This window comes from Nomascus leucogenys, chromosome 9 (genome assembly GCF_006542625.1).
Source record: "Nomascus leucogenys isolate Asia chromosome 9, Asia_NLE_v1, whole genome shotgun sequence".
NCBI classification, from domain to species: Eukaryota; Metazoa; Chordata; class Mammalia; order Primates; family Hylobatidae; genus Nomascus; species Nomascus leucogenys.
The window spans coordinates 77,259,279-77,276,166 of NC_044389.1; the positions used below are offsets into that span (position 1 = coordinate 77,259,279).

The 16,888-nt window shown below is 39.9% G+C and overlaps 1 protein-coding gene and 1 long non-coding RNA gene across 2 annotated transcripts in view; one reads left to right on the forward strand and one right to left on the reverse strand.

The window, feature by feature from the left end:
- Positions 1-2,000: 2,000 nt before the first annotated feature.
- On the reverse strand, positions 2,001-15,860 carry LOC100596706. Its single transcript, XR_178760.3, has 3 exons — positions 15,721-15,860; positions 13,109-13,184; positions 2,001-2,427 (listed from the first exon to the last, which is right to left on the reverse strand). It is a non-coding gene; the product is annotated as an uncharacterized LOC100596706 (long non-coding RNA).
- Positions 15,861-16,297: 437 nt separating this feature from the next.
- The window catches only part of BMPR1B (bone morphogenetic protein receptor type 1B), a 398,101-nt gene continuing 397,510 nt past the window's right edge, over positions 16,298-16,888 (forward strand). The window contains exon 1 of the mRNA XM_030819142.1: positions 16,298-16,389. The gene's annotated coding sequence lies outside the window, so the exon portion shown is untranslated. The remainder of the gene's footprint in view (positions 16,390-16,888) is intronic.

Genomic DNA, 16,888 nt, shown 5'->3' on the forward strand with positions numbered 1-16,888 from the left:
GAGCCAGAGTAGAGAAGAAGAGCTGGAAGTGAAGTGGAAGAGAGTGAGGAAAAGCCCCTATAGGGACCTCTGTGTCTGTCCATCACTACATTCAATCATGATAATTTTTAGAGGGTATTGGCTGCTGCTTCAGTTCTACCTCCTAAATCTTGTAAAAGTTATCTAGTTGGCCATGCTAACAGAGAACTATCTGTGAGAAAAGAATGTGAAATGTGGTTCTCAGATTAACTAGGTTGACAATAGAATGATTCGCCATACCTAAAGTCGTCAAGACAGAGTTTGTTTCTGAACCAGGATTTGAACCTAGGCAGCCTGGCTCAGATTCCATTAAGGTCCACTTTATTATGTCCTTCATGGTCTGGTAAACTGCTTATCTCTGCTTTCACAGCATCCTGTTGCACATCCTTTACTTCAGTCACACAGGGCTACCTCTAGGAACCTGACCAAAGAGATGCTCCTCTGACTTTTGGGCATCTGCTAGTCCCATGCCAGAAAACTCTTCGTTTCCTCATCCATTAAATGGCCATGTGTCATTTGCCTTTTGGGTCTCAGATAAGCTGTCACTGTATTTAGAACATCCCTGTCCCCTAAAGATGATTTTAAATACCCTCTGTGTGACAAGATCTAATGCTTGCTGCTTTCTTAGGACTTATTACACACCTCCTACCAGGGCAGAGGCCTGTCTGTCTTGCTCACTGCTGTATACCTGACACTTGGCACAGTAGCTAATAAATCATGAATAAACAACCACACTAGTAACTGCTTTATCTAACTCCCTCTTTGGATTTACACTCAATTGAAACAGAGATTTTTGTCTTGCCTAATGCATTCTCAGCATTCCAGCATAATATCAACCTGTTTAATATTTGTTGAATTAATGAGTCCAAAAATAATAGGAAAAAAGCTGAAAATTCAGATTATTAATTGTGTGTCTTCTCTGCCTGGTAAGTTAGATAGACAAAAACCTTGAGTGAGAATTAACTTGGAATTGAGTATTCTTCCACTTAGACCATTAGGCTCATTAATCACTCTTCTCTGTTCATCTTTTCAGGCACAGTTAGTAAAACAAATTTATACCATAAAATTCTTGGTTGTCTTTCTGGTTTTATTGACACCACAGTAAAACTGTGACTTCTTAAAATGATTTGAAGTTCCCCAACAATAAAAACATGAATACGTTATTGCTATTAGAGAGTGAGAGAAACACTCTGCCTTCCTGTGCTGGTTGTTGCTGATTATCCTGTTGAACTTGATTACTGATTACTGAGGAAGTTGCATGTTGCAGTTCTGCTTGTTCATGAGTTCTGATGTAGTCTAGGGAGTGTAGTAATTACAGTGCTCATTCAGAAGAAGGCTGCAATCCAGATGTAGTACGTAGGAAGGTAGAGTAGCTAATATGTTTTCTACGAAAATACACTGGTTTCCATAGGAAAACCAAAGTGAAAGAATATGCTGTATACAAAAGTGAATCCTAAATCTTATAAATCCCTCTATGAGGAAAAAAAAAAGGAGGAGGAAATTACATGAACTAGAATCTGATCTAAGAAAAGATTGCAATGTACACTTAGTGCCTATATTTGTATGCTATAGGAGAGGGGTATTTATTTTATTTATTTATTTTTTCAGATGGAGTCTTGCTTTGTTGCCCAGGCTGGAGTGCAGTGGCCTGATCTCGGCTCACTGCAACTTCTGCCGCCCAGGTTCAAGCGATTCTCCTATCTCAGCCTCCCAAGTAGCTGGGACTACAGGTGCCTTCCACCACACCCAGCTAATTTTTGGATTTTTAGTAGAGATGAGGTTTCACCATGTTGGCTGGGCTGGTCTCAAACTCCGGACCTCAAGTGATTCTCCCGCTTCAGCCTCCCAAAATGTTGGGATTACAGGTGTGAGCCACATTGCCTGGCTGAGATATGAAAATTTTCTAAAGGCAAAATCAATAGTATAAAGAAACCTAAGTCGAACATTAAGATAAGCCTTTGAAAGATAAAATTTTAAATAAATTATTAGCATGTCATAAAGTTTTATTTATTTTAAGATGAAACAAAAATGTTAGATAATAAATGAGAGTAGAGGTGTTAATTAGTAAGTTTATGAATCAGACTTCTGTTTATATTCTCTTATGAAGGATAATTTTTGGTCAGTATGAGATTTTATTTCTTGATTATGAGTGTTAACAAAGGCAAGTATTGGCCGAGCCTGGATGAAATATGAGATGTTTATAACGCACACACAATTGTGACAATTCAAATGCAGAACTTTTTGTTTAAACAAATGATTATGGTTGAAGTAGAAGTATAAGCAGGGCCATAATTCATGACACATCCAATTCTTTTTCCTGCTGCAGTCATTAGTTCTTCACCTTCGCAGTAACACCCATGTGAGTGCAATGAAATAGACCATGACTAAAGGATTTGGTGAGATCTTGCTCTACAAGAAAACAAAAAGATAAACAAATAAAACATTAAGAAAAAGTACTATGAATTGCTGCTTAATGAATTCCCTGTGCTTACAGAACTACGTAGCTAGGGTATGGGGAATTTAACTGTCTGAGTCTTCTTTCATTTCCAAACCAATAATACATTGACATAGCCTCGGTCTATATTATATAAATTAATTAGAGCCAGAACCTAAATAATTTCCTGGCTGTTAGTTTTAAACAAATGAAAATCTTGGTATCAAGGCTTTCTTGTTGCTACTGTATCAAGATCTATATGACATATATGGTATCAAAACATATATAATATATGTGGAATATGGTTGTATACAATTTAGCTTGGTCATGGTTACATAGAAAGACTATTTTTAAGTAAGGCTACTCGTTTTTAAATCACAGTAAAACATAGAAATCTTCAAATCAGAAGTCTATTTTTCCATGGGTATGCTGAAATAATGCTTTCAAACTATTACAAATTAACTGAAAAGGTAAGTAGTAAAATAGAATAGGTTTATGTCTTTGTGTTGTAACAGACAGTAAAGCATGTAGGTAATTGGATTCCAAACCTTGCCCCCTCCCTGAGGGCTATATATGCCCACTTTTCTACTATATTCCCATGGGGAAGTCATCCTGGAGCATGAAGATCATTAAAACAGCAACAGTTGCCACAAACATAATATTGAGGTTATTACCTTGGTTATCTCTATACTAATTTTATGTATATTATATGCATATCGATTTGCCTTCACAAATGCTGTGTATACCAAGTACAAAATTTTCAAGTTGCTAAATGTAGAAATTAGGAATATCAGTAATTTTAAGGTTATGATGAGTTGCAGATGTAGTAATAATTCATGTGAGATGTTCTGTCAAATGATTTGAAAGTCATTAAAATCCCTCACCCAGAAATAAATCCATGCATTTACGGTCAATTGATTTTTGACAAAGATGCCAAGAACACACAATGGGGAAAGGGAAGTCTCTTCAGTGAATAGTGCTCAGAAAACTGAATATCCACATACAGAAGAATGAAATTACACCCTCATCTCACACCATATTAAAAACATTAACTCAAAATCTAAGACCTAAGACTGAAATCTAAGATCTGAGACTGTAAAACAAAGAGAAGAAAACACAGGAGAGAAGCTACATGACATAGGTCTGGGCGATGATTCTTTGGATATAACTCTTTTAAAAGCCAGGTAAAATAAAAACAGATGAATGAAATTATATCAGAGTAAAAAGCTTCTGCACAGCAAAGTCAACAATCAATAGGGTGAAGAGACAACCCATGGAAGAGGAGAAAATATTCGGAGATCATACATCCAACAGAGAGCTTACCATCTAATAAGAGATAATATCCAAAACACATAAGGAATTCATCTCAATTATAAGAAAACAAATAACCCAATTTGAAAATGGGCAAAGGACCTGGATAGATACTTTTTTAAAAGAAGATATACAAATGGCCAACAGGTTTATGAAAAAATTCTTGCCATCACTATTGTCACGGAAATGCAAGTTAAAATCACAATGAGATATCACCTCGTGCCTGTTAGAATGACTATGATTGAGAGTACAAAAGGTAAGTGTTGTTGGCAAGGATGTGGAGAGGTAAGGCTTGTTGGTAAGAATGTAAATTAATATAGCTATTATGAAAAACACCATGGGGGTTTCACAAAAAATTAAAAATATACCATAAAATCCAGCAATCCCACTTATGGATAATGTCTAAAGGATATGAAATTGGTATGTCAAAGAGTAAAATGGTGGTTACCAAAGGCTGGCAGGTGGGGGGATTGGATAAATGTTTGTTGATGCATACAAAATTTCAATTAGAATAAATTATTTCAAGATATCTATTGTACAATATGGTGACCATAGTTAATAACAATGTATTGTATCTTTAAAAATTGCGACTAGAGACCGGGCGCGGTGGCTCACGCCTATAATCCCAACACTTTGGGAGGCCAAGGAGGGCGGATCACGAGGTCAGGAGATCGAGACCATCTTGGCCAACATGGTGAAACCCCGTCTCTACTAAAAATACAAAAATTAGCTGGGCATGGTGGCACGTGCCTGTAGTCCCAACGACTCGGGAGGCTGAGGCAGGAGAATCCCTTGAACCCGGGAGGCTGAGGTTGCAGTGAGCCGAGATCGTGCCACTGCTCTCCAGCCTGATGACAGAGTGAAACTGTCTCAAAAAAAAAAAATTACTACTCAAATAGATTGTTATTATGCTCACCACAAAAATAAGAGAAGGATGTGAGGTAATGCATATGCTAATTAGTTTGATTTAATTATTCCACAATGTATACCCATAGCAAAACGTCATGTTGTACACCATAAAAATATACAATTATTATTTTTCTATTTAAAAAATATGCCCTCATTGTCATAAACTTTTTGGTTGATTGCTTTCTCTTCAAAAAAAGCACCGTAACTAGGGCAGAATAAGGCAGCAACTTTATTAATGAGTGTTCAAAGGCAAAAGTAGCTTTTCTCCAAGTGGATTTGTCACCGTCCAGAGAAAGTTCATCATGCTTGTTCAGTGTCCTTGGCTTATTAGCACCATTCAAAACACTGTCTCTAGTTTCTGTATCATGTGCACAGTAGACTATTGTCACTAGGCACCAGGCTTCTTGTCGGCTTTGAGAATTCTGTCTTCCAAGGTTAATACTGGAGGTGAGAAGGCTTATGTATTTCTATTTGAGAATTCATATTAAAGTATCAGTGTGGTTTTTTATTTATTCTTTAATTCTGACCTATGTGTTCTCAATATAGATAGTATGATCTGTCTATTCACTGAGCATGTATGTAATGCTGGTAAATGTGCTACAGAGTGTGCTAAATGCTAGACACAAACATGCAAAGATATAGTCCCAACCTCAAGAAGTTTAGCAACTAGTACAGGAGAAAGGGACACGGAGAGAGGAACAACACACACTGGGGCCTTTTGGAAGGTGGAAGGTGGGAGGAGGGAGAGGTGCAGGAAAAATAACTCATGGGTACTGGGCTTAATACATGGGTGATGGAATAATCCGTACAAAAAACCCCCATAACACAAGTTTACCTATGTAACAAACCTGTACTGTACCCTTGAATTTAAAATAAAAGTTAAAAAATAAATGGCTGGGCGTGGTGGCTCATGCCTGTAATCCCAGAACTTTGGGAGGCTGAGGCAGGTGTATCACTTGAGGTCGGAAGTTTGAGACCAGCCTGGCCAGCGTGGTGAAACCCCATCTCTACTAAAAATACAAAAAATTAGCTGGGCACGGTGGTGCGCGCCTGTTTTCCCAGCTACTTGGGAAGTTGAGGCAGGAGAATTGCTTGAACTTGGGAGGTGGAGGTTGCAGTGAGCCAAGATTGTGCCACTGCACTCCAGCCTGGGCGACAGCGAGACTCCGTCTCAAAAATATATGTGTGTGTGTGTGTGTGTGTGTAAGATAAAACAGAGTAATTTAGCATGAAACAATTCAGTATAATTTCAATGCTTTAAACCTTCAACAGAAGGAAAGAGAGATGCCAAGTTTTGTTTCCTCACTTCTTAATGTTGGAATTTCTACCTAGCATAAAAATTGTATCTTTAACATCAGATGATATTAAAAGTCCTCTATGATACCTGCATGATAGCTTTGTCATTAGCATTTTATGATCTGTGTGTGACATCATGTCTGCAGGTAAAATCAGTGAAGCAACTGTAAGGCAATGAAACATAAAATATCTTCAAGCATTAATGGTTTATCTCTTTTGTTTCACAATAGCACAATGTTTGAAGGTAAGTCCATAGTTCTAGATATATCTATCACTAACAGGAAAAAGAACAAAATGATTGATCCATTTAGAAGCACCTCAGTCCATCCATGGATTAGCTTGCACTTTAAACTATAGATATGTGTGTGTCTATATTCAGAAAGTCTAAGGGGGTGTTCTAGTTAAGAATGTGAGACATACATCCTAAAAATCCTGGCTTTAAGTATCCATTCAATCACATACTGCTCTGAGACCTTGGAAAGTTACTTAGTTTATCAAAACCTCATTTTCTTCATCTGTAAAATGATGGTATTAATAATATTCGTGATTAAATGAGATAACGAAGTAAGTGCTACAGTACCTGGCACATAGTAAGCAATGAACAAATAATGGCCATTCTTTTAACTGTATTATTATTGTTCTTGTTATTTCGGTTCACTCCAAATTTTATTTGGTCGGTAATGGGACAGTGTGTGTGTAAGAAGAATCAATTCCGTCCTTATTCTGCTATAATAGCATTTGGTGGGTGAAACAGTAATGCCAGAAATTGATGTACATTGTCATGTTATGTTATTCATCCAGTCTTCATACGTTTATGAAATCTGTAATATACGCTAGGTGTCAGATTACTAATTCTGTGTTTCTGTACTCAAGGAGCTTTCATTTGCATCAAACAACATCTTGGGATACTCTCTGTTCAGGTAAGAATGCTCAGAATGTAAGAATGCTCACACATGCTCAGCAATGGATTTTTTTGTTTGTTTGAGAGGTTTGCTCTGTTGCCCAGGCTGGAGTGCAGTGGTGCGATCTTGGCTCACTGCACCTCTACCTCCCTGGTCGAGTGATTCTCCTGCCTCAGCCTCCCAATTAGCTGGGACTACAGGTGCACGCAACCACACCCGATTAGTTTTTGTATTTTCACCATGTTGGCTAGACAGTCTTGAACTCCTGACCTCAAGTGATCCATCTGCCTCGGCCTCCCAAAGTTCTGGGATTACAGGCGTGAGCCACCATGCCCGGCCAGCAATATGATGATGATTTGATGACTGTTTTCCACCTGTTGAAGATGATAGTCTTTGAATTCCTCAGCCAGGAATAAAGAAATTTTACCATCATGCCCACCTCGCCCCCAGATAGCAACTCCCATGATTAACTAGACTTCCATCATCTGGGCCCTTCCCATCTCACACCTCATTCAAATTTCTACTCAGGTCACACTGGTGCCATTTTGCACCACTCTACTGCTTGCCCTAGCCTTGCAGTAAATAAACTTGTGTAGGTTTTTATTCCTGTGTTTAAAAAAATTAATTTAAAATATTTATAAACTGGAAACAAAACGCCATATACTCACTGCCTACACATGCTAATCTTTGTTTCAAAAGACCTTTTTTTGGGGTGGCCAATACAGTTGGGAGTCTATAGATATTCTAAGATTCAGCTTCACGGTTTTTTAACTCAACTGTGAGGTTCTGTTGTCATTCAATAGCCAAGATATGTCGAGCACCTATTATATGCCAGGAACACTACTGTGTGTTAAGAATATGCTAAGAGGCCAGGCTCGGTGGCTCAAGCCTGTAATTCTAGCACTTTGGGAGGCCAAGGCAGGCAGATCACCTGAGGTCAGGAGTTCAAGACCAGCCTGGCCAACACGGTGAAACCCTGTTTCTACTTAAAGTACAAAAATTAGCCAGGTGTGGTGGTGGGAGCCTGTAATCCCAGCTACTCAGGAGGCTGAGGCAGGAGAATAGTTTGAACCTGGGAGGCAGAGGTTGCAGTGAGCTGAGATCGTGCCACTGCACTCCAGCCTGGGAGACAAGAGCGAGACTCAGTCTCAAAAAAAAAAAAAAAGAAATAAAAGAAAAATAGTATGTAAAGGTATAAAATACATGAGAGTGATAATGTAGAAGTGTGAGAAACAGTTAACAATATTCCTAGAGAAAGAAATATTTTATGAGTGAAAAGACACTTGACTAGGGTCTAGAAGATGAAGGCCAGATGATGAAAGGGTCTAGAAGGTGAAGGCCAGATGATGAAAAGGGCCAGACAGTATAACAGCCAGGAGAAATGGTGGGAGGTGTAAAAATAGTTGGCAAGCAGTCTGTGGAGCTAGAATATTTGGGAGAAGACATGTCTGGAAAAAAAAAATGCTGAGACCAGATCAGTATGGGCTCTGAAGGTCCTTCCAGAATGTTACGGGTTTATTCTGTAGGCAAATGAGAACTTTTACAGTTTTTAAGCAGGAGAGTTACAATCAGATCTTCAATACTTCATGCTATTCTGACTTATTGTGTAAATATCTAGCTCGTGTTAATGAATAGTGCTACTTAACAAAATCACAAGTTTGACCTTGTGTGTTAAAACAAAATTCTGCCACCAGAAAGAAAAGATGTATTTTAGAATGTGATTTCCTCTTTGATCTTTTTTTCCTTCATTCCTATTTCTGTTGTTGTTGTTACTTAGAGGACTCGTTTTCTCTCTTTTTTTGTCTTTCCTCCTTTGACTTTGATTCTGTCATTTTCCTTTCCATTAAAAGTAGCATGAAACTTCCAAGTTTCCTTGAATATTGCCAAAGAGGCTGGGGCTTCATCCTGCAGTATGTCCTGGACATCATTGTCTTCGTGGTTTTGTAGGATGGAAATCTGTATAGCTTTCCATGAGTATCTTCACAGTCTGTATTTCAATGCAGACATTAGTCTTATAATTAGGAATATCAAAAAGGAATTCCTACGATGTCTTCTTATAGTTAATGTGGTAATATTCAATATTATTTCTGACATTAACACCATGTTAAAAGCTTTATGAATTTAAATAAGGCACAGTCTCTAAAATTATGGAATAGAATTTAAATTTCTTTTCTCTACTAGCCTTAAATAATTCTATCAATTTAAGAGAGTGATGGAAAGAATAGATTTTTAGTTAATAAGTTTTTAGGAAACTCATCCTTTTCAGGTAGTTTAATCAGAAAATTGCTCTTCATCTGTTTTTGTTACCTAACTTTTCTGTTTTTTTTCTAGTACAGAAGGAAATAGTTGCTGTATATTTCTTCCTGAGGCATACACTGTAAATATACTGTGAGTCAGGGAAAACACTGAAATGTTCCAAGGTTGGCAAATCATTTTAGAAGGAAAAAGTCATCAGGAACATGAGACTCTAAAGAAACAGATGTAGGAATTATTTTTATAAGTTTTGTTACAGAATTTTTTCCTCATTTTCTAGTTTTAGGAATCATGTAGGTGTATGGATTAGGATGGTTCAGAATAAAAGATGCTCTAGCTTTAGAAATGTTTGAAAATTCAAAAAACAATGTTAATATGACATTGTATTCAAATGTGACTTCAAAGAGATTAATTTATTATCAAGCCCTGCATAATTTGGCAGCATATAAACATGTGGGTCTGATTTCCGCTTTTATTAAGAAAAGTTGGAACAATGTTGACAGCAAAAAAAAGTAAAATCATTTTAACATTTCTACTTCAGTTTTTTTTTTTCTTTTTTCTTTTTTGAGATGGAGTCTCGCTCTGTCACCCAGGCTGGAGTGCACTGGCACCATCTCAGCTCACTGCAAGCTCTGCCTCCTGGATTCGGGCCATTCTCCTGCCTCAGCCTCCCAAGTAGCTGGGACGACAGGCACCTGCCACCACGCCAGGCTAATTTTTTGTAATTTGTTTAGTAGAGATGGAGTTTCACTGTGTTAGCCAGGATGGTCTTGATCTCCTGACCTCATGATCTGCCCGTCTTGGCCTCCCAAAGTGCTGGGATTACAGGCGTGAGCCACTGTGCCCAGCCTTCTTTTTTTGTTTTTTGTTTTTTAAGTGAGACAGGTCTTGTTCTGTTGCCCAGGCAGTGGATTGATCATTGCTCAGTGCAGCCTCAAACTCCTGGTGTCAATCAGTCCTCCTTCCTCAGCCTCCTGAGTAGCTAGGACTACAAGCATGTGCCACCACACCCAACTATTTTTAAGATTTTTTTTTAGAGATGGGATCTCCCTATGTTGCCCGGGCTGGTCTCAAACTCCTGGCCTCCAGGAATCCTCCCATCTTGGCCTACCAAAGATATTTTTTTCTTTTTAAAAACAGAACCAGTAGCTTAGCTACTTCAGATGTTTTCACAGTTTATGGCTTGTTTCTGTTTCAATTGAGGAGTTCTATTTTTCTTTAATTTACATATTAGACAAAATTAAATTGCTTCAGAACTAGAATTTCTGTGTTATTTCTTCCCATATATAATCACAGTTGTTTCATATAAAACCAAATAAAACGATCAGCAGAAAATATAGTAGATATGAGAGTAATTTGATGTGTATTTTAATTGTGAGGTTATCACTGACATATACCAGAATCAGAAAATATATTGATATATTTAGAAATATATTAATTCAGGCTGGGTGCAGTGACTCACCCATGTAATCCCAGCACTTTGGGAGGCCAAGGTGAGTGGATCACTTGAGGTCAGTAGTTTGAGACCAGCCTGGCCAACATGATCAAACTCCGTCTCTACTAAAAATACAAAAATTATCCAGGCGTGGTGGCACACGCCTGTAATTCCAGCTACTTCAGAGACTGAGCCACAAGAATTGCTTGAACCCAGGAGGTGGAGGTTGCGGTGAGCTGATATCTTGCCACTGCACTCCAGCCTGGGTGACAGAGTGAGGCTCTGTCTCAAACAAACAAACAAGAAATATATTAATTCATATTAAATAATTCACAATAATTAATATGTATTAATGTGAATTAATATCCATATTCACACGACAGTATTTATATAAATTATATAAAATTATATTTGTATTGATATTTGTGTTAATATTAAAATTATTCATAATATGTTACATACAGAATCATAAAGTAGAAAGGAGTCTTAGAGAATTTTAGAGTCTGTCCCTCAACCCCTTGTAGGCACGAACTCCTTCCACAATATCCCATCTCTACCTTTGCTAAATGCTTCTGTGAGGGAAGTCTTGCTACCTTATGATGCAATCCACAGCACAATATGCAAAAATCCGCTTTTGAGCTAAAAGCACCCATTTCTAGCTAGCAAAACTGGGGAGAGTAGTAAAAGACAGGGAAAAGATCCTAAAGAAGCTTACAACTTGGCAAAAGGCCTAGGCAAGGTGATTAAGCACTGACCCAGAGAGGGGAGTTTTAAAAGCCACAGACCTCATTGCTTCCCAGGTCTCTGCTATCACCAGCTTCTTCCCCCAGTGGCTAGCTTTCAGATCTTCAAAAATGCGTTTAATGAAATATAGAGGACTCAAGTACCCTGCTTTTCCATATGTTCTAAGATCAAACTCACACATTATCTTAGATTCAAGATCTTCACGTATTTTTGTATAGTGTCTGTTCGATGTCTACTTAGAAAATTCTCGGCTGGGTGCAGTGGCTCATGCCTGTAATCCCAGCACTTTGGGAGGCTGAGGTGGGCAGATGGCCTGAGGTGAGGAGTTCGAGACCAGCCTGGCCAAAAGTGGTGAAACTTTGTCTCTACTTAAAATACAAAAATGAACTGGGTGTGGTAGTGCACACCTGTAATCCCAGCTACTTGGGAGGCTGAGGCAGGAGGATCGCTTGAAACTTGGGAGGCAAAGATTGCAATGAGCCGAGATCACACCACTGCACTCCAGTCTGGGCAACAGAGACTCCAGCTCAAAAAACGAAAACCAAAAAACATTCTCAGTGCTATAGAAGCAGTTTAGTGCACTGGTTAAGACTGAGATGCTGCAGCCAGACAATTCATGTTTAAATCCTGCCTCTTCCAATTTCTAGCATGGCCTTGGGAATGTTATCTAACTTCTCTGTGCCTTACTTTCCTCATTTGTAAAATGGAAATAAAATAATACCTTATTATGAGGCCTCAGGTTGATGATAAATGTGAGCTACTTAGTAGTGTGCCTGTATCATGGTAACCACCCCATAAATGTGGCTTTTATTATGGAAGGCACACATTTCACCAAGTTATTATATTAACAAGCAAAAATTTAAATACTCCGTTTGTTGAGAGGCTTAACCACTTATTTTGTATATGTAGAGTCAACATGTAGCAGTGGACAACAAGACAACCACAGCAGTAGGAACAGAGGAGCAAGAAAAAGATCTCTTTCTTACACTGAAAAATACTTCCTTCACCTGATTCCTAAAATACCATACCTCAAAAGAGGCAGACTTTTATTCCACAATTAGAGAGAAATAGTTTAAAAGCACATGTTCTAGAATGTTACTTAGCATTGTATGCCTTGATTTATGACAAAATATTAATGGTGGTCAAATCCTTTACAGTTTTGAGAGAAGAGGGGGGTAGAAAAGGAAAGTGGTAGGAGTGAGGATATCCAAGAAGAGGAAGGAGAAGGGGAGGCTGATAGCACAGAAGCAAGCTGTGTCCCCAGGTCTGTCCTATTTCTCTACATATAAATTCCCCAAATAGTTCAATTCCAGTGGGCCTGGGCAAATGTCTTTCTTAATGGGAAATATGCCTGCAAGTGTTTGAGAGTCCTCATATACACTGCCCTGGTTTCCTCATGTAGAAGCAGAGGGGAAAAAAATCTTGTTTTTGCTAAAATTTGTCATGTACCCAATGAAGCCCCTCCTTTCTATTCTCCCCACAGTGGTCTCTATTTACTTATTTATTTATTTAGAGATGGTGTGGGCGTGTGGGGGTCTCACTATGTTGCTCGGGCTGGTCTTGAACTCAAGGGATCCTCCCACCTCTGCCTCTGAGTATCTGTGACTATATGCATGTGCCACCACATCTGGCTCCTATGGCCTTTAAAAGCACCAAAATCCCAGGCTACAGTTACCAATATCTGAAGTGTTTTTCGAGTCTGCTGGTAATCTTGGTAGTTACACCATTGTCTTGGTTCAAGTTTTCCTTCTTTCAATGACAGACTCTTAATTAGTTTTGTGCTTTCATTTTTCCCTCTCCAGGTACCTCTAAATGATCTCCTGAAAATCCCAGTCCACCATTTGACTCCCTGGCTTACAAATCTCCAGTGCTTCTCCATTACCTAATAAGGAAAAAATCAATTTCATTAGTATGTTTGAGAAGGTCATTTCTGAACTCTGCTTAGCCTAAGAGAGTCATCTGCTGCACCTTCTCCTCATCACTTGGATAGCAGCACTGAGATACCAGCTGTTCTCTAAACACGCCATGCTTTTTCATAGTGTTCTCCTTGCTTAGAATGTTTATTCTCTTTCTAGCCCCACTTTGATCTCTAAAGATCCTTCAGCACCCTTATGAAATGTGACTACTCTATGAAGGTTTTCCTGACATTTCTAGGCAGAATATTTCATTTTTCTATGCTCCAATAATTGTGTGTTCATGCATTAATGTACTTCTCATAGAAAGTTCTATATTTTTTTAAGTATCTTGTTTCTTCTGTATTATGAGTTTCAAGAAGGAATGGACAGAGTTTGCATCTCAAATACCAGGACTTGGTTTGTCATAGGCACTCAAAAATGTTGATTGTTGAATAGCTTCTTTCCAAGGCTCCCCATTCCTGCTTACAGAAATGCTACCATCTAAGGCCCACCTCAAACACAGTCTCCCCTGTACCCCATTTTCTCCCACCTGGAGTGCTTTTTTTTTCATCCCAAAGACCTACAGGAATTTCCTTTGTTCTCTGATTTGGAATTTTAAAAAATATATTTAAACAAGGTATTTAAAAAAGTCTATCTCTGTGTCTGTAAGTTGATTGAAGTGGAACCTGTGTCTTCTCTATCCAGAGATGCCTGTATTCCCTGAATCAGTATCTTATACCCAGCAGATTCTCTGAAAGATATTTGCTGAATGGAGGAGTTAAGCCAAGGAAAGATAATCCTTAGTGCAACTTCTGAAAAGATACAGGTGACAATACCACTAGCTCCAAAACATTCTGCATAATGTCTGCTTTATTTCACTGCAGTTTATGAGTGCTCCAATTCTAAGGGAGATTATACAGCTGTCAAATACAAATTATCAGTAATTCACACAGTAGAAAGGATAGATTCAATCAGGTTTCTTTCCTCTTTAAACTTACTTAATGTTGATGAGATATTGACAATGATCAACACATTACATTTTTAGTTCTATGAATTTCCAGTAAATTCTCTAAGCTTTTCTATGTATACAATCATAAGCTCTGTAATGAATTATAATTTGGTATCTTATTTTCAATATTTAAAACTCATTTCTAAACTCATTTCATTTTTGATAATTTATTATTTTTAGTTAATTACGTGATAGCTCATCATTCCTTGCTTTGTCTTTTGTTTTAATGGTGTAGAAGTTATAATTTCAGTGTCTTCAAGCCCCCTTCGCCCCCCAAAACACTTAGTTAATATGAGGATGGAGATGATGAAAAATTAGATTGAGGACCAGGTAGAAGGTAAATTAGGTAGTCATATGCTTTATTGTTTTGAAAGAAAGGAGGTGGAAAAGGGGAAGGGGTGGGAATGAGGGTATCAGAGAAGAATTGGGATGAGAGTAGAATGAATGGATTCTATCTTGGAATTCTTGCGGCAAGAGGATGAGTACCGGCACTGGGGACTGGAACAGTGGTTGAATAAGGAAGGTCAGATGATGCCAATGACTAATTTCACCTGTTTTGGTTGAATAAGGAAGGTCAGATAATGCCAATGACTAATTTCACCTGTTTTGGAAATTTTCTTTCGGATACCTTTCTTCTTCCAGTTTGGCATTAGAAATCACAATGCAGATGTATCATGGGGCAAAAAGACCTTTGTGGAGACTCTAACATTGCTTTTATAGAAAAAACATGACCACATTTTCATACACTCAATAAACCCTGGGGGCACCGCCTGCTTTAAGTGCAAGCTGCATAAAATAAATTCATACACAAATGAATTTTTTTATTGATAAGTGCAAAAAGATTACATTTAATCTTTAAAAAAGATTTAATAGAAACAATTTAAGAAAAAGGAGGAGTTGATAGAAAATAGTAGGCTAAGAATTGAGTATAGAAATAGATATGAAGAAAATTGGAAGAAAGTTACTTCAGGGTGAAAAAGTGTTAAAAAAAAAAAAAAAAAAAAACTTAGATCGCACGCTTGGTGGTGACCAGAGACGGTTTGTCAATATTTTGAAAAAAATTTTACAGAAGGAGAAAAATAAGTAATGCTGGAGAGTGGGAAGCTGAAAGGTATTGAAAGGAAAAGAGTATTTGAAAGTCACGAGATACCTCCCTGGGAAATAGAGTTGGCAAAATGGCTGATTTTAAAGAGGTTAACTGTTCTCCCCAAATCTTCTGACTGTGAACTAGCTTACTTTGTATTTACCCACTTAGAAAGTGTTTCAACACTTAAAGACTTAGCAAGGAGACCACAAAGTATAAGACGTTACATGCTTTTCCAAAAGAAACACGACTAACTGTAAACTGTCATCAAATACAAATGGAATGGGTTTTCTCTTTTGGGTTTTATTTTTTTATTTTTAATTTGGTTGTTAGTTTTCGTTTTACGGTTTCAAAAAATATGTAGAAGGGAAATATTTCATTTCTCTTGGACGCTCAACTATATATATTTCAAGATTCTTAAAACCCCCACCTCAAACTGCAGGCATAATTTTAATGTGTTCATTTTTTACGAGATGTGTCAACGTTTTATCAATTTCTGAAAAGTGTCTATGGCCCTGAAAAGTTGAAATCCACGACATTATATCATCTCTGCGAGCCCTTTCCAGCTCTCAAGGTAGAATAATTCCACGAATCTTTGTTCCTCAAACCAGGAGGTTTTCTGGAAACCTTCTTAAACATAACCAGGACAGGACCCACGATGGAAATCTTGGGGATGCTCTGAGCAGTGGACGGGGCTTGGAAAGCGCACCCCTCTACCCGGACTGCCTTCGGCCCGCACCCCGCCGCTCCCCAAGTCGGCTCCGCACTCCGCACACAGGCGGCGGCGCTGGGGCTGCTCCAAGTGCGTTGAGAAGTGTAATCCCTCCGCTAAGTACTTGGCTCTCAGTCTCCAATCACTAGTGGGAGCTGGAGAGGGCAAGTGAAAAAAAAATTCCAGAGGCAGCCGAGGAGCGAGAGGGGGAAAAAAAAAAAAAAAAAAAAGTCCCGCGGTGGCGGCGGCGGCGGCGGAGCGGCCGCGGCGGCCAGAAGTTGACGGCGCGGCCGGGCGCGGGGCGCGGAGTCGGCGGGGCCTCGCGAGGCGCCGGGCAGTGCGGGGACAGCGGCGCCGAGGACGGGGGAGCCGGGAGCGCAGCTGCGGGTAAGACGCGCGCGGCGGGGCCCCGTCCCCTGCGGGTGGCCGAGTTCCCGAGCGCGCGGGGGGCGGCCGAGCCGGCGAGAGCCCGGCAGAGCGAGGGGCGGCGCGGGCCGGGCAGCGGCTGGGTGCAGGGCTGGGCGGCGGTCGCCCCAGGCAGGACGGAGCGCGCGAGGGAGAGGGCGAGAGCGAGGGCGGGCTGCGCGGCCGTGGGGCGGTGGCGGCGGCGGGGAGGGGGTCGGGCGGTGGCCGCCTCGGCTTTGTGCGCGGGCGGCTCTGCCGGGACCCCGAGGCCTCGTGCCCGCGCAGGCGAGGAGTCGGGGCAGCCGCGGCGGCGGGCGGGACACGTGCTTCGGAGCTGGAGGGACGCGCCAAGGCAGGGAGTCGGACTTGCGAGCGGAGGGATGGGGCGGGAGGGCGAGCTGAGGGCAGTCACGGAATCCGGGAAATGGGAGGGAGCCCGGCGGGGCGGGGGCCCAGGCGGGACCTGCAGCACCCACCTGCC